At 42.7% G+C, this 17,089-nt stretch overlaps 2 protein-coding genes across 6 annotated transcripts in view; one reads left to right on the top strand and one right to left on the bottom strand.

Annotated features, from left to right (window-relative positions):
• Positions 1-17,089, top strand: part of AQP6 (aquaporin 6) — a 254,615-nt gene that overhangs the window by 116,705 nt on the left and 120,821 nt on the right. The gene's annotated exons all lie outside the window — the stretch shown is intronic.
• The window catches only part of RACGAP1 (Rac GTPase activating protein 1), a 60,377-nt gene that overhangs the window by 24,783 nt on the left and 18,505 nt on the right, over positions 1-17,089 (bottom strand). The window contains exons 1-2 of one of the 5 annotated variants that reach the window (XM_083427541.1): positions 5,386-5,472; positions 4,200-4,405 (exon numbers count right to left, since the gene is read on the bottom strand). The exons of 2 other annotated variants lie outside the window; for them this stretch is intronic. The gene's annotated coding sequence lies outside the window, so the exon portion shown is untranslated. Of the gene's footprint in view, positions 1-4,199; positions 4,406-5,385; positions 5,479-7,558; positions 7,736-17,089 lie in introns of those variants that run through there. 2 more of the 5 variants (XM_083427540.1, XM_083427542.1) reach the window with 2 other exon arrangements.

The following is a 17,089-nucleotide window of genomic DNA, read 5'->3' as shown; positions in this document are numbered from 1 at the left end:
AAAAAAAATTAAATTGGATTTTTAAAATAAAATGCTTTTGGAGGAAAAGCTTTCTAAAGATAATTTTCTATTTAAGTTACATTCTAGCCAAAGGCTGTTCATCAGGAAATAAGGATTTGCTTTAAGTTTTTATGTTTGCTAAAACTCAGTCTATGGTGTTTTTTTTAATTTAAAAAATCGTTTAACCACATTAGTTAACAAACTTGGATCCATATGCTATAATGTTATTGTTTTAGTGAAATAAATTGTTTAAATTTTTATTAAGAAAATGGTTATTTTTCTCCTTCCAATAAAGTATAGCAGAAAAGTTGTCCAAATGAAAACAGTTAACTTATTAAACCTCACAATAATTTCATAATTATCTGTCTATGTATTTCAAATAGTATAACCAAATCAGTAATTTTTGATATAACTGTAAAAATTTATTATTCCAAAAATGAAACCTTTCTCCGGTTGTCAATATTAAGAGGATGCCAGCAAGGTTGAACCTTTCTGTAAAAAAGGGATTTAAATCAAGTCTTACTGACTACTGATTTAAATTGATTTGATTTAAATCAAATCCACCCTGGACATAATGTCACATCGCAGTTTACTGTTATAAAAAAAAGCAGCCTAGTATCCCTCTGGGTTTACATGCTCTCTCTCTGACAGAGCCACAATGCCAAAGCTTTTGCTTCCATTATTTATTAACCACAACTTGCTGCATCACCCAAACCTAGACAATCTGTACTTAATCTTAACTAGGGTTTGTTGAAACAAGCCAATTTCAGACTACTCTACTACTTAACACATTATGTTAACTTCTCTGCATGATGGTCAGAATCAACGGCCACACCTAACCAAAGAGCTTCTGTTTCAACTTAATAAAAGTAAAACTTCAAGCTACAAATTTGGGATTATTTAGCACTAGCAGCTGGAATCTTTTACTGCGTGGAGACTGGGGTGATATGCAACAATATAATACTACAGGTACAGTGGTACCTCTGGATGCGAACGGGATCCGTTCCGGAGTCCCGTTTGCATTCTGAGCAGAGCGCAACTCACGTCAGCGCCTCTTGCGATTTGCCACTTCTGCGCATGCGCATGACATCATTTTGAGTGTCTGCAGCGAAACCCATAAGTAATGCGTTCCATTACTTATGGGTCGCTGCGGAGTGCAACCTGAAAACGTTCAACGTGAAGCAACTTTAACCTGAGGTATGACTGTACTGGTTCATGTATCACTTATTTCTCAATGTAGCTGCAGCCACTCCACATGGAGTATTTTAGCACATATGAACCAGGCCCAAGAACCTTTCAACTGTTACAATGGGGAAAAGTTTAAGTCTGTTATTCAAAATCACATGTAACAGATTCCACTTCAGCCTCTTGAACCATTAGAAAAGGCTAGCCTCTCTAGTAGGCTGCATACAGGAATGCCAACTATTTTATCAAGAGTCTAAATATTGGTATCTTAGCAATTTATGCCAGCAGCTAAAATATAAATTATGGAAAGCACAAAAAGGAAAGTAGAAACAGCCCTGTTTTCATCTCTGCAGGAAGAACAGGTTTTTGAAAGAATGTTGCCTCTCTGCCCCACTCAAACAAAATGCCACAATTATTTTTTTCCATTATAGATGAATGCTTCCAAGTCTCTAATCACATACCACATAGCTAGTGCTATGCAATAAGAAAAACTCTGACTTACAGTTTATGCCTATACATTACCCTTCCATATACCTCACCATTAGGAAATAAATTGTAAGATCTGCCCAAGGATTAGATGGGGGTTTCAAGGTGTCTCGAGAACTTAATTCTGGGTCACCTTGAGGGCAAAACCCAAGTGATTCCAACCTTGCTTGCTGCACAGTTCACCAAGAGGTGGAAGGGTGGCTATCTTCACCACACCCCAACCCTCGAAAAATACATAGAATTGATGCAAGTTGGAGAAGCAGCGTTCCTTCTCATTTCGTTTCAGCTCTTTGTGCTTTTGAGACTCAGCTTAGCAGCTAAGTAGCTGAACAGAAAACTGAGTGACTAAGAAGGAAGAAGAGAAAGGGGTGTGATTTGGAAGACTGGAAGGATGAACATGGAATGACCAGGTAGATTGAAGAAAGGGGGATGTCACAGGAATCAGAGAGCAGAGAGGGCACATCCCAGGGTTCGAAATTAGCAGGGCTCTAGGCGCATTTTGTGCCTAAAGATTCTCCATTTGCAAGCACCTCAAGAGGTCTGGATGCCATTTTCTGCACCTGGTTGACACTCAAGGATTACAGAAATGTATGTGCTTAGAAGCCTTGAAGTATATGTTAAGGAAGGACAATACGTTAAGGAGTTTAACAATAAAGAGTAGAGCAGAGCTTTCCAAACTGTGTGTCGCAATACGTTAATGTGTCGGCGTGTCGCACAAATGCTCCCCAAGGGGCTGGAAAGGGGTTAGTTTAGCCTCCGGTTTGCTAGTAAAACTGAATCACTGTGTCACAAAGTGTTGCATGTCTAAAAAGTGTCACCAACATGAAATGTTTAGAAAGCTCTGGAGTGCAGTGTTTTGAAAAATGAAGTTTGGTACCAATATTTTTATTATAAACATCAAATTAAACATGTATTAACAATTTCTGTTAACAATGCGATGTTAACAATGTGTCATGTGAATTGAGTATTAGTTCATGCTTTTCAAAATAATAAATAAAAAGTGTTGCCGACCCCTCCCCCCCGCAGTGGCAAGCAAACCTTCTGTTTTGGCACCCACAATTCAGGTCCCAGAAGCCACTTGTCTCCTAGTTTACCCCTCTCAGATCTACAATTCTGAGCACCCTTAACAAACTACACTTCACATGATGCAAATTCAAGCATATTTATTCTAATTCTGCTGAAAACTGACTTTTACCCAGATCCCTTGGATGGGTGCTTTCTGCCTCACTCTCTTTATTTGGTCTTTCCAAGACAGAAGGGGAGATTGATCCAGAAGAGGGGCAAAAAGAAACAACTAGCATGAGTATGTGATCATGGGCCAAAAAGGCTGGCAATCTCTATGCCCATGTCACATTTTTTTCCCTGGAAGAAATTGCCTGTTGTCTTTTTATCACCTTATTCCTTTCCCTCTTCCATTTCTGCCACTCCAGACAAAATTACCACCATTAATGGCTCTCCAAATCTGCAGGCTGAAGTAACCCTGCACTCCTTATATCATTGTAAGTCTGACTATGGTGGATGTAATGCTGATAAAGAACTACTCAAAACGCCAGACCAAGAAAATCCAGATATGACCTTCTCTCTCCCAGCTATAAATCTGGACCAATGAGAGAAATGCATTTGTACAACTGGCTGAAGCTTTCAGTATTACAGCATGCAAACAGGAACAAAAATGTGATTATTGTGTCAAGTGAGAAATTAGTTGTATGAAAGCCCAGAGTAAAGGCAATAGCTAAAGATATTCATTTAAATGGGCACTGATGACTACAAGAGGTTTGCTCAAATGAGCATTTGTGGTATTTGATGGCTACTAGCTTGGATGAGGACTGGTGTGGAAATAGCAGGAATGTAAAGAAAATTCTTGCAATAAGCCCTGCTGACAAGGAGCCATAGCTGTTGCCTTGGGGTAAATGCAAGCTGCTTTAACAATCAAAACTTGCCAGTATGTACTTGTATATTTTAATACAAGTAGATACTGCAGAAAGTGCCATGTCTGAATATTCTGCAAAAGGCTACTACTTGCGCTTGGGGAAGCACAAAACAATTCGTTTCCCCTGCCCCAAATACTTACGTTAAAATATTACCCATTATTACCAACAACACAATCATATACCTGTCTATTCAGAAGTAAGATTTGCTGAACTCACGGGTCTAACTCCTAAGTAAATACATACTGGATAGCAGCAAAGTAGTACTGTCATTTTCAATCCAATTATAGTCACTATTTCATCCACATAGGAAACACTGTGGGCCCATAGTCTTATTTCCTTTTTAAAATTATTAATACAATGAAGGAAGAAACCTATTTTAAATACCGCAAATTTAGAAAAACCAGGGATAAAAACTTTTGCAGAGAAATGAGAATGGAAAGGCATTTTTGACAGGCACCATACATATGTGTTAGCCAAGGTTACTCAACAGAACATCTTTCTTCTGCAAATCCATGAATGCTTTGTAAATGCCATGTTTTCAGAAAGGTCACAGATAAGGCACAAGAAAAAGCAGCAAATCATAGGTGTTCTTCTTACCGTGGGTCAAAGCTAGCTGCTCAGTCTTGTACAGGATTAGTTATAGACAATTCCCATATGTTGAGTGGCTGACTCCATTTCAACCTCTTCCAAGTCACAGGCATCTTCAGGAATGCCCAGATTCAGAAATTCTACAGCTCAGTGAGGTCACATAGACCAATGAGTTTAAATTAGAATTTGGTCATAAACAGACAACAATCTGAGCTCTGCAGAAATAAGGGAGAAAATCTCTTAACACCCCCTAAACCGGGGGGGGGGGGGGGCACTAAGATAACCCAGTGGAAGCTAAGCATGCTCAGTGGCCATGGAATCCTGAAAGACCATTGGTGGGGTAGGGATGGAGACAGGTGGGAGGGGGAATATCGTAGAGTATTGCGAAGGAGAGTATTCTGAATTTTAGGTTGTAAACCACCCTAGGACCCGCTGCTGAAGAGTGGTTCAATTTAATAATAACAATAATGGAATTTTAGTTGGTAAACCTCATCAGTTTTTTTAATACGAAACTGCCTATAAATTATTTTAATTCATTAGCCAGTAGCCAAATGTTGTCAGTTGAGTATCAATAAGATCTATTCCAGACAGTAATATAGATACCCATATAGCAAAGAGATGCTGTATGGCAGGCATTACTACAGGGGACACAGTGCCTTGCCCCACCCCACCCGGGACCCCCATAAAGCTTAAGTATTTTTGCCTGCTCTTAACATGTTTGTAAGGAATGTTATTTGCCTTTTGGGCAGGAACATGGATGTGTTTGCTTTTTAACACTGTTGAAATGTTTTGAATTTGTACTATTTTATTGTTTGTATTTGCATTATTGTCTTTGTAGGTATCTTTTGGCTGAAAGGTGGCATATAAACAGCAACATAACAGTAACATTACAATGGCCAGTTTCAGATGCAACATAAGCAAATCAGCTTAATTGACCATGATCAGGAACCAAAGAACACACCTAAGTTCCCAAATGTGATATGTGTGGGGAAAACAGCCACAAGTGCTAGTTTGGATGCAAACGTTAAGCCAATACTTCATAGTTTGCTGCTCCTGGACTGGGGAGAAATTGCTCAAGCTGCTTTCACCAACGGGGAGCTCGTGCCCAAACTAATAACACTAGCTATAAACCATACTTAAGCTTAAGTCTAAGCGTGGACACTGTCATAAAGTTTCACAATCATACAAGAGGCACCTATTAGAGGGCAATATGATACCCGCGCTCCTCGATTCCTGCACCCTGGAGGCTCAGACAGCAGCATGAGAAGGCCTTAAAGAATGAATTTCCTAAGACACAGAAAAGAAGCAGATGTTATCAGATTATTGAAGGAATAATTGCAAGCAGGACTGCTGTCCTCAGGGCAAGGACTTTAGCAAAAAGAGGAAGGGAAGGAGAAGTTCCTATCATGCAGGAACGAGATGCATTCCAGCCCATATTTGGCAAATTGACTAGCCTTGATCCTATCCCATTTCAACTTCTGGTTGTCACTGCCTTGTCATTATCCCTCCTCTCCACCATCTAATCAACTTATAATTCTCCACTGGCTCCTTCTGTACTGCATTCAAACATGGCACTATTTTCTGGGGGGAAAGACAGAAACAACAACAAAAGAGAGCTCAGCTGGATCAGGCCAAAGGACCAGCTAGAAATTGGTATTCCAAGCCATAATGTCTCTATTAGTGGAGGAAGAACATTGCCAGTGTAGCTAGTAGCCACTGACAGCCTTATGCTTCATGAATTTATCTAATCGTCTTTTAAAGTCATCCAACCTGGCAGCCATTAGTACATCTTGTGGTAAAGAATCCCTTGACCCATGTTGCCATCCCCAACCAGTGCCTGGTTTCTCTTCTGTGCTTTCCTCAGAACTTCTGAAAGCGTACCACTTATTCTTGCTGACTCAGCCTTCCTACTCTTATTTTAACACACACATACAATCTGACTTCTGCCCTCACCAAAATGGCCCGTGATTATTCTGCTGCCAAATAAAAATGATTCTACAGTACTTCTCTTTGTCCTAGAGTGCACTGCTACATTTTATATAGTTGATCTTTCTTGATAACCTTTATGCTCTTGGTTCTTGCAACTCTGTCCTGACCTTATTGCTCACTCAACCTTTTCACAGAGGGAAGCTCTTCCTCAGCTTTCCTCTACTCCACTGGGGTCCATCAGAAATTTTGTTCTCTGCCCTCAGCTATTCTTTCTATCAAGGTCATTTCTCCAAAGACAATTTTGCAAAAATCCGGCCCTCCACTGTCAGCAAAAACTTTAATTCATGCACTTCCAGCTGTGGCTATAACAATCTCCTCTTTGAATGCCCATTCTCACTCTGGAACCAAATCCACCTCTCTCATTACTCAAGATTCACATGATGCCTCTCCTTACACTGACCTCCTGTTTACTCTTGTAAATACTCACTTGTCTATCTATACCTTTGATACGATAATCTTTATTGTCATTGTCCCATACAGGACAACAAAATTTTAATTTTTTTTAAAAAATCTGCCCACGCTATCTTTCTACTTTCAGGTCCTAAAACATACCTGCCTGTAATCTTTGCTCATCCATTGCCACACTCTGAAGGTACTGAATGTGTTCTGTTTCCTATATGGATTCTGCCCTTTCTCCCTATCTGTTCCCAACGCCTGCAGATTCCTCCCATAATATCTTATTAATGTTTATTTCGTACATTTCTTTCCTTTGTTTCATCATGGAACTCAAGATGGATAACACAGGGGTGTTCGTGTTCCCAAGAATCAAAATAAACGTTATTTGCATCAGCCACCATCCAATAAAATAAAAGGTACAGAAGAGAAAGGTAAAAGCTTAACTATATAAAATAAATTTTGGGGATTTAGATCAAGATGCACAAGCTTTCAGGCACTTTAGAAATCACCAAGGTAGAAACCTTCATCAAGCCTCGCCTCCCATCACCGTTCCTCAGAAGTGAATATATATATATATATATTTCAAAAACAAGCCTTTGGCAATATTTCTGCAGCGGAAAGGTTTCATGGAGTGGGGGGCAGAATAAATAAAATAAATAAGTAAAATATATGACACAAGTACACTTGAAGGGAGAAATTTGGAAACTTCCACATTCTCGCCCCACAACAGCTAGTTATCTTCGTAACTACGCAGATTTTTTATTATTATTAATAGATAATACTAATACTAATAATACTAATAATACTAATACTACTACTAATAATAATGCTATTTCAATTATTTACAGGACGCCCGCCCTGTTCTTTCCAACCACTTCACTCCTTTTCTGTCAGATGTTCGCTCCACGCCAAACGTCCTCTAAGAGCCCCGACGGCCTGGGACCAGAGAGACCCCCACCGACCCACCCACCCCCGTTACCTACCGGCGTCGGCGTGAGAGGAAATGCCCTTCTGCCGTCGCGGAACCGTTGTTCCCTCAGCCCGCAGAGACAGGCGCTCTCCAGTCACCCAACGGCTTCGCACGGCCGTTGGCAACCGCCTCCCAGTTTGAATCGCGGCAGCCTGACGCCTCTCCAGATCCCGATTGGCTGCGCCGTACTGGCACCGCGAAGCTGAGCGTGACGACACCGCGCGCGCTCCCTGACGCGCCGCGCGTTTGGCCTATCAGCCCGGAGCGGGACGCTCGCGGCGCCGTCTTTCTCAAGGGCAAGAGCTTCTTTCCTCTCGGCCCCGCCCCGCTCACCTCTATTAAGTGCCCACGCGGCCCAATTAGGTAGGCGGTGTTCTTGTGATAGCCGTCTCACCTCAGGCCAATTCCCACCTTCTGTAGTTCCTATTGCATTCATGCAGGACAAATCAAGCCCATGAGGCGGGAAAAGGGTAGGAGGTTAACATTAAAGGCAAGCGACAAGGAATCTCTTTCTTGTGGTTCGCATAGCACTGCTTTTATATTTGCTTCTAGTGGACATTTTTTAAATTCCTCATTGCTGAAAAGGCTGAGTTTTCTCTTCTATACTGTATTAGAGGAGGGCAGGGACGACGACCAATTCCCCCCCCCCCACTCCTAAATTAAAAGAAAAATAGGGTTTCCCAGCTTGGACTCGTGTGCATTTAATAACTGCGGGGGGGGCGGGGGTTAACAATATTATATATATATATAATTATATATTATATATATATAATATATATATACACACACAGTGCTTTTTTCTGGGGGGATGCAGGGGTACACATACCCCTAAACATTTTGTGAATTTAACTGCCTCATTGAGGAGCAGTATTTCAATATGAGTAGGAAAATGAGAGTACCCCTAAATGTTTTTAAGAAAAAAAGCTCTGTGTGTGTGTGTTTCAAAATCCACATTACCTTTAGAGGGCCAGCCAAAATGTCCCCAAATAGTGAGCAAGCTCCAGAACTCTTCATCATACTGGATGTTAATCAAAATGGGGCAGGGTGGTTTAATGTTGAAGCCCCATAAACCCGGTTCACAAGTAATGGTAAGCCAAACATTTACTGTGGACACGGCACTCCTGCTGCACTGCTGTGAGCTAAGCCATTATTATTATAATTATTATCATTATTATTATTATTATTTATTATATTTATATACTGCCCTTCCTCTAAAGCAGGCATGCCCAGCTCCCAAGAGACTGCGATCTACTCCCACTATAAAAAAAACTGGCAGTGGTCTACCTATTGGATTGACCAAAGTTTTGGGGAGGAACAGTGGCGTAGGAAGGGGGGGCGGAGGGGGCGGGCCGCCCTGGGTGGCACTCTGTGAGGGGTGACAGGATGGCCCCTGCCTCCCCCCCAGCTGTAGAGTGGCTGAGGGTGCCCGCAGTCTGTATGGGCACCACTCACGTGGCATCCATACAGGCTGCCACTTGCGTGGCAGTCTGTACAGTCGCTGTGCAAGCGGCAGCCTGTATGGCCGCCACGTGCAAGCGGCAGCCCATACAGACTGCGCATGTCCGACATTCCATTCAGACTGCGCCGCCCCGAGTGCCAGTATGGGTTCCTCCGCCACTGGGGAGGAAGACCCAAAGTAGTTGAGCTTTTTTTTTGCTTCTTGCTTTTCTTTTAATCAACCAGGGACACCCCGCAATCGACTGGTAGATCGCAATCGACGGGTTGGACATGCCTGCTCTAAAGATCTCAGGGTGGTTCACAAGAAAATAATAATTTTGTTGATCAATGTGGGATATAAAAAAAAAAGATGCCCAATTGCCTAACAATTTGAGCAACTTATAGGGATGTGGAATTCTAGTGCAAACTAATAGAAAATAAACTATCCATATATAGATTTTCATTTTCAAAAACAACCCATAATTATTTTTTAAAAGCAAAATATAGCACATACAAACAAAGCACACATGGTTTGGGCTTAGCATGTCATCCGAACCTGGGCTCGTGGTTGTACCCAAGGTTTGTTCTTGGGTTTAGGGCTCACGGTTTGTCTGGCAGGGACAATTCACAAGCCGGGGTTTGGATAACACACTTAGCCAGCAGCACAGCAACAGGACTGAGGAAGAGCTTCTCAGTGTGAGTTTAAAAAATGACCAATCCAAATAGTGAGATGGTTCTCATTACCCCTTTTGTTTCAATCTTCTCAACAGTGAGTCCTCATTTTGTGGCTACTCAGCACATCATTGGGATGTGTTTGAGTTCCCACCCAACTGCAAGAGTTTTTGTACTTCTGGAACGTGTGCAGAGGAGGGCAACCAAGATGATCAAGGGTCTGGAAACCAAGCCTTATGAGAAGCAGTTGAAGGAGCTGGGTATGTTTAGCCTGGAAGAAAGCAGACTGAGAGGAGGTATTATTTTTATTAGTCCACAGTTCCATGATTTAAAAAGAAAGGAAAGAAAGAAAGATGTAAGTTCCTTATCAAGAAAAGAGTGGTTATGACAGCTTTTTCCCACTCCCTACTGCTCACAGTAATGAGCTAATCATAGTCCTAGAGCTCAGTAATGTTAGTGTCTGTAAAACTGCCTGCTTTAATTTTACCTTTTGTTCTACCCATCTGCTTTCATTCATTTCTTAATCCATTGAAATTTTGAAACATTTTGCGTAGTTGAAACTGCAGCGCGCAGTACCTCCTTACTACACACACGACCCCACGCAAACCTATGTATAGTCCCAAAATATTCCAGTTAAACATGTCTGGCATTCATTGCAGTTATGCTCACAAAACACCAGGTGCATAAAAATAAATAAGGGGGATGTTAACGGCAATAATTGGTGTTTAATAAGCAATAGGAGTGGGAAAAGGCTTTGTAGTAGCATAACTGGGGCAAAGATGGAATGAGTACATAGCTGTCAACTTACAGATTTGAAAATAAGGGACCAGCAGTCTCGAAAATAAGGGATCAGCAGCCAAAATAAGGGATTTTGCTATTGTAAAGAGTTGCATACATTGGTAGGATTGACAGATGCTGTCAATCCGGCATGAGGCGGTTGCACCGCTGAAGCGCCGCCCTTCTATGCCCCTCCCCATCCCCTCCTCTTCCTCCTCCCTCAGGCCTCCTCCTCAGCTGTCACCATCGCTGCCGCCTCCGGGCACGCGGGCAGCGTGGGCGAGAGTCTCGCTCCCCCCCCCGGGTGGGGAACTCCTCGCGCCAGGATGATGGCGCCAGCGCGCGCCCTCTCTCGCGGCGGAGGACCCCGAGCCGCTGCTTCCCTCCTGAGCTGGGTGACCTGGGAAGTGTAAGGGACATCATCAGTAAGGGACAGCAGCGGGACACGGTACTGGGATAAGGGAGTTTACCGCCAAATAAGGGACTGTTGACAGCTATGAATGAGTATACCCAAGATTTAGAATGGGCACGCCCCCCCATGACACATGGATGGGGTCACATTGCCAATGACAAGCAGTACACTCCAACTGAGAAGAAAAGAGGGGCCTGAAATTTGCACCCAACCCTTGGGCCTTTTCTTACGAAGGTACTACACGGACAGGGTCAGGGATGCAAACATTCTTTGTCTCGTATAGGAATTATTACAATAATATTATATATGTAGTACAACAATATTATATTACATATGTTTTCAGAGTTGTAGGTAGAAGTCCAGACATAACGGTTGCTTAGGAAAACTTAGGCCAAGCAGTTTTGGTAGGGGAAGGAGAGAATCAGAGGCAAATGGCATTGGTAAGCATTTTGTGATAGACCAACAGGGGTTTTGTACCGTAGCCTCTGAGCTGAATTAAGGTGCTTCCAGATGGAGGTTTATTATGGAATTGGTGCTGCTCTTGCACACGTTTTTGCACCATCTGCAGGAGGCTGTCGTCATCAAAATGCGAGCCTCTGCTTTTTACATTAAATCCGGATTTTCTCTTACCCTGGAAAATCCATTAAGTGAACATAATCCTTTATGCATCTGCAGTGGAAACTTGTTAGCACTTTTATTTTATTTTTGGGGGTGAACTTGTGTGTCATTTGTATGCACACGGTGCAATTTCAGGTGAGAGGAGCCATTCATTCAAAGCCTCAACGCATGCAGAGTACATACTTTGGAACTTTATATGGGTCTTGTGCAAGTTCTCTGTATGATAATTTCAGTATCTTAAAAATATAAATCAGTATTGCAAAAGAACTCTGTATTAGTATTAAAAAGCAAATGGAAATGGATGTTGCCTCCCTCTCCCCCACCCCCAAAGCATAAGTCTCCATTGGACCTGTTGTGAAACTTCATAACTAAGGACAGCTAACATTTGCTGACCTTAAATATTATTATTATTATACTTTATGTAGGATTTTTTAAATGTTAAATGCGTATAAATACCTATGCATCTGCTCCGAGTAGGAAGAGGTTTTTTATTTTACACACACACACACACACACACACACACACACTACCATCAGGGCATTTCAAAGAATAAAATACAAGCTAGAAACAAGTACTGTAAATAATTAAAACAAAACAGCCAAACAATGCCCCCCTTTCCACAGACACATTTAAAAAACGTAGAATCTCAATACAGTGGTACCTCAGGTTACATACGCTTCAGGTTACATACACTTCAGGTTACAGACTCCGCTAACCCAGAAATAGTGCTTCAGGTTCAGAACTTTGCTTCAAGATGAGAACAGAAATCGTGCTTCAGCGGCGCGGCGGCAGCAGGAAGCCCCATTAGCTAAAGTGGTGCTTCAGGTTAAAAACAGTTTCAGGTTAAGTATGGACCTCCGGAATGAATTAAGTATTTAACCCGAGGTACCACTGTAAGCCCAAGGCCTGGTTGAAGAGGAACATTTTTGCTTGGCGCCTAAAAACACATAAAGAAGGCACCAGATGAACCTCCCTGGGGAGAGCATGCCACAAACGGGGAGCCACTACAGAAAAGCCCCGTTTTCGTGTTGCCACCCTCCGGAGGAGACACACAGAGAAGGGCCTCAGAGGATGAATGCAGAGTTGGGGAAGGTTTATACAGGGAGAGCCAGTCCTTGTATTATTGCAGTCCTGAGCCTTTTAAGGCATTATAGGTCAAAACCAACACTTTGAATTGGGCCCAGTAGCTAATTGGGTAGTAGAGGCTGGGGGAAGGTCTAGAACACACAGCACCGAAACATGTCACAAAGGACTGAGATATGGGTGAGAATCAGCGGTATAGCTATGAAAAACATTAGATTTAATCTGCATACACAGAAAAGTCAGATCCAGATGACACATTTGTGAGATAGCGCCACCATCTGAAACAACCCTTACTACAGAACAATGAGAAATTCAAATTCTGCAGCAGTACCATTAAAGGAACACGAGCATTCTTGATCCACCCCAAAGTAGCAACTCATGCTTTGCATATGTATTTTACTTCCTTACCTATCACATGTGTATGATCAGGCACATGTAACAGGTAAACCAATTTGAAATTTGCCAATGAGAACCTAGAAATAACTCTGGCCCTGGAGCTGCGGGGCATTGGAACCATTCATTTTGCCCATTGTGTTCAAGGCTAATCATTGCTACTAGAAATTGGACTGTTAAAGCTTATTTCAGCAGTTGCTCTGGTTTCTAGCACGATGCTATAAGGAGAACACCCCAATAAGCATGTCACAAAACAGCAATATAAAAGAAAGCACTGTGGGTTTGCATTAAATCCAGAAAGCCATCTTGTTCCCGAATAGAAAAAAGCAAGGATTGAATAGATCCTAGTTCTATTTTCACTACTAGTGCTTTTGCCCTGTAGCCCTCATTGTAGAGCATCTCCAGGTCTGTGTCATGACGTCAGAGATGACAATTGATGGAGATTGGTGTCAAGGCCACTTTTCTCTATTGCATCTTTCTAGCCAAGTACAATCACTGAAGAGTGGGGGGGCGGGAATTGTATTGTGATAGCATGCCATAAATATTCCAGCTACGCTCTTTGTCAGGCCTTCCAGGGTAAAAGATAGGATGAAGACTGAATGATGGAAAACAAGTTTCCACCATCCTTTCAATGTAGGGAGATTGGGGGGGGGGGGTGCTGAGCGGATAAAGTACCGTATTTTTTGCTCTGTATGACACACTTTTTCCCTCCTAAAAAGAGGAAATGTGTGTGCGTCTTATGGAGCGAATGCAGGCTGTACGGCTAAGCCAGAAGCCAGAACAGGGAGAGGGAGTGCTGCGCAGCACTCCAGCTCACTGTTCTAGCTTTGGACTTAGTTGCGCAAACCCTCCGCAGGGCAGCGGGGTGTCATCATCCCGCTGCCCTCCGGAGGCTTTGTGGGCTGTCCCAGAAGCCTCCGTAGGGCACGGGGATGAAGGCTCCCTGTGCCCTGCGGAGGCTTTGCGCAAAGCTAGACCAGCTAGAGGGAGCGCTGCGCAGCGCTCCCTCTAGCTATTCTGGCTTTTGGTTAGCCCCTGCAAAGCCTCCATAGGGCAGCGAAATGAAGGCTCCCCGCTGTCCTGCGGAGGCTTCGCGCGGCTCTTGTGGGAAGTGGGGGGAAGGGACAGAACGCGCGACTCTGTCCCTTCCCCCCCCCCCGCTCCCTTTAAAGAGTGTGCGGTTGTTGCGGGAGATGGGGGAAGGTACAGAGGGCAGTTTACCCGCGCGCAGCCTCTTCCGGGCAGGGGGAGCCTTCATCCCTCTTGCTGTTCTGACTTCTGGGATTCAGAATTTTTTCCCCTTGTTTCCTCCCCCCCCAAACTAGGTGCGTCTTATCGTCTGGTGCGTCCTATAGAGCGAAAAATACAGGTAGGCATTCTTCGCAACAAAGGATTTCCCCAGCTCCACTTTACCTACGCACTCCACAATCCTTGGGTTGCAAGTTTAGGATAGCCAAGTATCTGCTGTCCATGTGAATGTGACCTTCCTGTTGCAACACGATGTTATCTGGATTGCACCACTATTTTTCTCCAGAGCCTTGAGATATGTTTCGCACTTTTTAACTAAGCTCATATATGCAGGTGTCTTACAGATCTCACAAGAAGCATAGCAGGAAAATAGAAACAGAGCAATGAGCTTTGATGGCAGGATTCTAAAATACCGTATTTTTTGCTCTATAAGACTCACTTTTTCCCTCCCAAATAGTAAGGGGAAATGTGTGTGCGTCTTATGGAGCGAATGCAGGCTGCGCAACTATCCCAGAAGCCAGAACAGCAAGAGGGATTGCTGCTTTCACTGTGCAGCAAACCCTCTTGCTGTTCTGGCTTCTGAGATTCAGAATATTTTTTTTCTTGTTTTCCTTCCTCCTCTTGTGGTCTGGTGCGTCTTATAGAGCAAAAAATACGGTACATGCCGGCGCTTAAATTATGAGTTGGCAGAACAACACTGAGGCGGACTGTGGAGGGTGTTCAAGTGCTCTAGCACGTACAACCCACATGGAGATTGCATCCAGGAGTTAGCATAAAGGAAGACGCTTATTTACACGCCATACAGGGCTTGGGAGGAGGAGAAGTCACAGCATGAAGCAGGATGTATTTGAACAAGCAATGAAATGTGTTGTAGCAGTCAGTCCTCCATCAGCAGCAGCCTGAAATGTACAGTCTAGGTGTGAGTGCAAGATGTAAGGCTAAAGACATTGTGCAAAACCACAGTTACCTAGCTGAGGGGGCAGTGGGAATCTTAAACTAAGTTAATATTAATCTACAAAGATGAATGTACAAGACAGACAAGCCCCACTGCCAAATGAGGCCCCAGGGCTTGCTCAAACCTTTAATTATTTTTTTAAGGAGGTTTATTACTTTTAACTCCACCTTTCTACAGATTCCCAGGGAAGCTAACGAAAAGTTACAATGCCAATAAAAATGAAATCTCGTAAGACTGACAAATACTGGCCTGCATATAATTACTCAAAACTGGCAATCACATGGGTCTTAAGACAGAGAGAAACTAAGAAGAACTTGCTGGGTGGAGCTAATGGTACATTTGACTGGCATTCCGTTCTCACAGAGACCAACCAGTGTTATGACTCATTTAGTTACAGTATAAGCTAAACAAGCTTATATTAATTTAAAAAATTTAAAGGAAAAAAACTGGATGTACATTTCCCAAATATAAGATAAAAAACAAATAAAATAAAACCTACATACAGCAACAGTATTTTACTGTATTTTTCGCTCTATAAAATGCACCAGACCACAAGACGCACCTAGTTTTTGGAGGAGGAAAACAAGAAAAAAAATATTCTGAATCTCAGAAGCCAGAACAGCAAGAGGCATGGCTGCACAGTGAAAGCAGCTATCCCTCTTGCTGTTCTGGCTTCTGGGATAGCTGCACATCCTGCATTCGCTCCATAAGACGCACACACATTTCCCCTTACGTTTTAGGAAGGAAAAAGTGAGTCTTATAGAGCAAAAAATACGGTAAGTTCTTAACCCGAGGTACCACTGTATAACAAACGAATGCATCCATCTATGACTCAAAGTAACGATGGCCAATGCAGTTTAAATACGCCTTCCGGTTGCCTAGGACAGAAAGTGGGCAACTATTTCTCTATCATTGGACTGCTGTGATGAGTAATAAACGTATTTTAAAAGCCCCTGAAATCTACAGAGTTTTTCTCGTCGTGAAATTTCAGCCCTGGGAGCTGGCATCGTTGCACTGAGCAGGTTCAGAGCCACTAGTAACAGCATCTACGCTTTGCGGAGGGATTTGATCTTGAGGACTCACAGAGTGAAGAGAGATGTAAAAAAGTTGTTGCTGCTGCTTTAGAGAGAGTTCAGAGCACACACGCACCCAGTAAGGGTTGAGCCCACTTTTAGGAGTAAGTACACATTTAGCAACTCAGGCTGCCTTGACGTCCCCTTTTCTCTCATGCTCAGGGCGGAAAACATAACTGGCTGTCAGCCTTTTCTTAAAAACAAAAAAAGAAACAACAACAACTTCACAATCAGACCAAGAAATGTTGGTGCCTAAGGCAGAAAAGCCACATGGTGTCTCCCACCCAAGGTAGAGAATGTAATAATAAACTAAATAATTGACAGCTGGCTGTGCTTGAATGGTACCTCACTATTGCTGTAGCCTCAGGCATCCTGCATCCTCCAGCCTAATGGCAGCGTCCAGCCTTGACATTACTAGTGCAAATACCTCATTAAAATATAACAGCATGCATTTCTTCAAACTTCACGCGTTTCAAAAAATAAGGCTTATTTTTTTTTAAAAAAAAAAAGATCTCTGAAGCTTCTTTTGTTTAGTACTGCAGTTTAACTCAAATGAATATCTGAGCGCCTTTGCAGTGCGGTTTTCAAATACAGTGGTACCTTGGTTCTCAAACTTAATCCGTTCCGGAAGTCCGTTCCAAAACCCAGGTGCGCTTTCCCAAAGAAAGCAATGCTAAACGGATTAATCCGTTCCAGACTTTTAAAAGCAACCCCTAAAAAAGCAATTTAACATGAATTTTACTATCTAACGAGCCCGTTGATCCATAAATGAAAGCAATAATCAATGTACTGTACTATAAAATAAATAAGACGGTATTGTAGATGATAAAAATTAAAATTATTTTCCCCCCTTACCTGCACTTATGATAGTCATTG

This window comes from Podarcis tiliguerta, assembly GCF_965153285.1.
Source record: "Podarcis tiliguerta genome assembly, chromosome: 2".
Classification (NCBI taxonomy): Eukaryota; Metazoa; Chordata; class Lepidosauria; order Squamata; family Lacertidae; genus Podarcis; species Podarcis tiliguerta.
Note: the sequence above shows the minus strand (reverse complement) of the source record. Positions and strands in the feature narration are given on the sequence as shown.